This window comes from Zerene cesonia, chromosome 17 (assembly GCF_012273895.1).
Source record: "Zerene cesonia ecotype Mississippi chromosome 17, Zerene_cesonia_1.1, whole genome shotgun sequence".
Classification (NCBI taxonomy): Eukaryota; Metazoa; Arthropoda; class Insecta; order Lepidoptera; family Pieridae; genus Zerene; species Zerene cesonia.
Genome location: NC_052118.1, coordinates 5,217,011 through 5,223,010, shown reverse-complemented (window position 1 = coordinate 5,223,010; position 6,000 = coordinate 5,217,011).

Below are 6,000 nucleotides of genomic sequence, written 5' to 3'. Positions count from 1 at the left end.
GCATACATTCAAAAATGAAGATTGCTAAATTCTCACGCAAAAATCACTATGACTCTTTGATTCAATCAAAATTCTCTGGTTTTATCATATTTGAATGGTATCGAGCACCTGGGGTTTCGATAGTGAAATCCTATTTTATAATTTGCGATGAAAGCTCGCACACCAATAGGTACAAAACGCGGTGCTCAGGCCGAGCCTGTACTTGATATTTTTATAGCTCCTCCATATTATCATGAGTTATTGCGGAGCAATTTGAATATGAATGGAGCTTTGACAGTTTCATGTCGCCCTGCAAAGATGGAAAATGTATATGTGCTCGGCGCTCGAAAATATTTAACCCAGAATAAAGATATTTATAGGGTACCCGTCGAATATTTTGAATGGTATGTTAATATTTATTCGCATTTTCTTCCGCATATCACATAATTACTTCATATTTTCGTGTACCATTACTTAAGATATCATTTTTTTTAAACCTTCACTTACCTTCTTATTAAAAACCCTTTGTAACCAACTTCAAAAATGGAGAGGGTTCTTAAGTCTACTATATTTTTGTATTTGTTATCTCATAACTTTTTACTGCATAAACCAATTCCTTTTTAAACGAATGCTAAATTTGGAGGCGGTTAAATTTTTTTGTTAATAATAATAAAAAAAAAACTAAACCGCTTTCAGATTGGTATTATTGTACATTAGAAATGTGCATTGTGCATTCTGCAACTTCTCTCTTTTTGTACAGTGAAGTTTATATGTTTGAAGAAATAATCAAAAAAATTATGTACCTAAAACTTATATCATATCTATTCATTTTCTAAATTAAACGAAATATTCAAAGGAAAGTGGAGTAGCGAACGAAGCACTTGACACAATTTCTAATATGAGATCCCCAGCAGGTCTTACAATTAAAAACAACCATTAACACTGAGAAGTTATAAAAGTATGCGTAATATCTCCTTCAAACGTGCTCACAACTTACGTCATTTGTGTAGCAACTCTTGCAAGCTTATCGAAAATTCTCTAGTCTTGACATGTAATTATAATGAAATGATAAAACAACTTCCTTGGAAACCTTACGTAGTCATTACTCAGTCATAGTACCTAAACAACGCTACCATTTATGAACATAAATAATGTGTTGCTGACTGCAAGAAGGTATGTTTTGAAGGTAAGAATAGTTTAGGACAATGGAAAATGCTTTTACGCGATTCTTCTACAAAAATGCTACCACTTTAACGCATCTTTCTTTAATGCAGATCGTGACCTATTTCGGCCCAATGCATGGCCGCATTTTTGTAAAGAAATTTCTCTTATAGAAAGTTTATCATTTTCATAAATGTGTTAAGTAAGCAAAAAAAACTGTTTAAATGATAAGATTTTCATCTCGCTACATTAAAAATATTGAAGTTTTAATCGTCTGAATACTTGCATTGATTGAACATTAACGGAACGAATAAACGTTTTTTTATGTCATGCCTGTGTTAGGACGACCCACTCTTAACCTAAAGTAGGTATCAGTAATTGTAATATCAGTGATAATTATTATCACTCGAACTTATGTATAAATTGTAACATGTAAATACGTATCTTTCGAAATAATGAGTGGATTAACTATAAATGAAAAATTGAAATGTTTATTTGTAGACTTTGATTTGTTTCTTACGCTTAATGTCAGACCTCTAAATACGAAATTTGTAATTATCCATGTAAACAATGTATAACTGGACTTTACTCGTACAATTTGAATTAATATAATAAAAGAAATACATAAACATATCTCAAATTTCTGAAAGAATAACCGTATTTATTTTATATTCGGTATAAACCCTTAAGTTAATATTGGTTTATAGTGTCGACGTTACATAAGAGCAAGGATGGAGCGGTCCCTACTTGTTAAGCCAAAAGGGTCCTTGCATTACGATTATTATAGGTAAAAGGACCATATTAATGTGCTGATGTTGAACCTTTTATGTTATTATCATTTAAGTATAGATTGGCAAAGTCCTAAACAGTAGTCCTTAAAGTTTATAAGTCAACATATATGGCGAAATTAGAACAATAATATTTGAAGCAAACTGTGAACAAACATTCTTTTATATTATTATTACTCAATTAGTCAATTAACCTTAGTTTACCTTGCACCCGTTTAATCTTCGGAAATAATAAAATGTAAAAGAAATATAAGACACTAGATACGTAATTCCCATATTATTTTAGTTTTCTAATTTGCTGATTTAGTGGTATACTTTTTTATTTTCATGTGTAAAATTGTACACTTGATAAATTATTCATGAAATTATGTAATAATTTTCGATTATCGAGGCACTTCGAGATCACGTACCTAACCAACGAAACAATTTTGGAAAATAGTTCAACAGTTCCTGACAACAGCGAGTTTAAATTTACACAAAAAAACTCTTCATCTTTATATCAATAGAAAGATCAGATTATATAGAATCATACGCCATTGGTAAAAAATAATAATTCTCTTCTGTTCTATCTGATCTGTTCACTGATATTAAAAAAACTTAAAACTAAAACTGAACTTTAAATTTTAATTCAGCTAGTGGATGGGCTAGTATGCTAACGTACATAATATTCTTTCTTTAAATCGGAATAATAATTTTGTTGTTAAGATCTACAGGATAGAATAGACAACGATCCACTTTACTTTGGCAACCCTGTGAGCTACATCAGCAAATTGTATATTAGAGTGCAGTGTGCAGCTCTGAACTTTCTGAAAAGATATTCCAATTGTTTGTGTTCTTCTATACATCGGCACAGGCATATGCAACATATGGTATATGTGGTTGTATTTTAATATTAAAAAAACATGTAACAAAATCATTTTGCTGTGATTGAGATCATTTAATCTAGTCTTCAAGATGTCAATAGAAACGTTCGCTGTTGCGAAATGAGAAAGAGAACAACAATAACAGTCTTACCTTTCTTTTATAAATAAGTATAGTTACATATTTTCTCATTAATTACTTAAATAGCATGGTAATGTTTCAGTCTCAAAATAAACATTAGAGTACAATAATATTTTATAGATAGATATCAAATGTTTTGTTACAATTCTGTGAAAGCTCACAAACAATTAAGTCTATTCTAAAAACAGAAATACATAAATGTAAAATCTTATGTCGGTTTTGGAAATGTCCGTCAATAACTGTCACGTTCCATTTACCTAAATTATTTAAACATTTTACGCAACTTACGTTTAATGTAATTATTGTATAATGTTAACTTATAGTATTAAATTGTTATATACGGTGAACATTTATAACAGGCGGGACAGCATTATCAGATGATGCATCCCCTGAGCCTGTAAATATCCCAACGCACAACGATTTGCCCGCGCTCGAGGCCAACAACCCTACATAGCATCCATTACACAAATATTTCGACCAAAATATCCTCACAATAAACGAAAAATAATATTCACTGATTACAATAATAGCCTTACATATTACAATTGAGAAAAGGCTCTGATCCAAATACAATTTTCATTAAGTTTCCGTATGAAGGATGTTATCGTGAATACAATGATTTTTCGAAGTCCTTTGGGGCAACAAGTTGATGAAATATTTGTTCAATCGCGTGTGTAACATAGTTTCATTTATTTCACTTCAACCAAGTCACTCGGCTGAAATAACAACAGTACCTACGACGGACGTGAATCAGCAATAAATTTCAACGGCAATTTATCTGCTTCATTATTGCTACAAAATACTCTTCGAACAAACTAAAATGGAGCAAAAAACATAATTAATTCGGAGTAATGAACAGCCTTCCAGTTCAAAAATACGTTAATCTTCATAGCTTCCATTTACTATAAATCTCAACAAATTACATTGTACTTTAATTTATAATTATTGATACACCGGACTGTACTAAAAATAATAATTAAACTTGAAAATCAATGAGTATTATCACTATTAAATATATTTATATTCTCTATTTTGTAATGTTAATTCTCACTGAAATTAGTATTTGAACTGTAATGTCTATGCTATGCTATGATACAAGAGAAACCCATCATTAATCTTGTCCAACGTGATAGCTGTCCAGCTTTCACGTTAATATTAAATTATTATCAAACTGAATTGGAGTTTAATGATGATTGGAACAATATATCGTAATATTTATAGATGAATAATTACAGGCTTACAATATTAATGAAACTATCAAAATATAAATGATGTGAAGCGTGTCGAAGATTCCAAGTCGATGTTAAAAGTAGGCAGCCGAAGTGTCGAGCTACTACATAATTCATAAACATGGATGGCATCTTCACTGCATTTCTGAAGCTAAGAGCGCTGAGAGCTCTTCATACCCTGAGCATGCTATCCTCTCAGGTTGCTCTACGTCATCCGTAAGCATGCCTTGGAAGAACGTAAACAACTCATTTGATAGCATCGGAAAAGATTTCCAATATTTCATGATCAAAAATTTACTAACTTTGACAAAGATAAAAATGCCTATTATTTAATACTGGTGGTCTTTCATAGTAAAATTTAATGAATTGAATAATTGAATAAATTTCCTCATAAATCACGCAATATTTTTGTGAAGCGTTTGTCGAGACTATAATTTTTTTTATCTATTATAAGAACGAAACCAACTATGTTTTCGGCCTTATTCATAAAAATAGAATATCGTAGGTTTTAAACACGCTTCAGCTTAAGTGTTCTTTAAGCATATAAGACGTTTGATAGAATTTGTTTTTCATAAACGTTTCATAAAACATTCTATATCTAAAATGTCGGCATGGTTTTCCTGTGTACTGTTTAAGCTTTTCCAAAAATACATGATGAATGAATGAAAATTCTTTAATGCGTACAAAATACACATACAGGCGAACAAAAAACTTCAAAATATTTGCATAGTAAATAAGTAGCATAATAAGTGTGCATAGACTTTTTTACAAATGAAACACTGATTCAATGACACGGAAAAAGCGACAAACATATTAATTAATACAGTAAATTAACGTAAGAATAAATAGTGGTCCACCAGCGGTTACATGTTTTCCGTGGTAAATTCCTTCTCTCCGTAGGAACCTTCCTTGTGTAGTAGGGGTTTAGCCACAATATCTTTTCATTTATAGAACAGTAGGTAGTAGGTTTATAGAACAGTTTTGTTCTAAAACATTATTATAAATAAAGATTTTTGATATTCATACTTTAGCAAGCCTTTGAGATAAGTTTTTGAAAGACCGCTTATTTTTACCAATATCGATTGTATATGAGTTATCTAAAGCCATTCTATATTTTAATTTGGCGTTTTTAATGTATCATTTACGATACATAAAAACATTATAATAATTATGCACGAACGATGATTTATGAAAAAGTTGTCCAACTGAAATTTAGGTTGATACACAGAGAAAACTAGAAAATTTTAACGAAATATCGAACAGGAGTAAAAACAGTGTGTACCCACTTTAAAAAGTCATGAGCACGAAGCAGCTCAACGCTAAGAACCCTTAAGTGTCGTAGAGTCGTTAGAGCCGTAGTCAGAACAGCATGCGCGATGCCTCCCGTCAGATTATTTAGTTATGAATCTTTAAGAAAATTTTAGCCTAACTTCTTACCACTACAGCCGTTTTAAAGATCTTATATTAAGACGTACCGACTGTAAATAATATTCCAACTCCTATCCTCTTCAACATCGATTCTGAAATTATTATCATCATATTAAATCTTGATTTGAAAGTAAAAATACTTTCGAGTAAAATTAAATCAAGAAGAAAATGCAAGCATTCGAAAATTCAAACTCAAGGAAATGCGCTAGATATCAGATCCGCACTTCAGTGAACAGCTTATCTAGCTTTATAGGTACGTGCTTTCGCAAATATGTGTGAACTAAATCCATTTATATTCAGCTCAGACAGGTATTATTAAATGTTTCAAACGTTAAATAGGATTATAATTTCCTCAGGAATGCTCGTTGAAGTTTGTTTATCGCCCATTCATTCATTATTATATGAGGAATAAC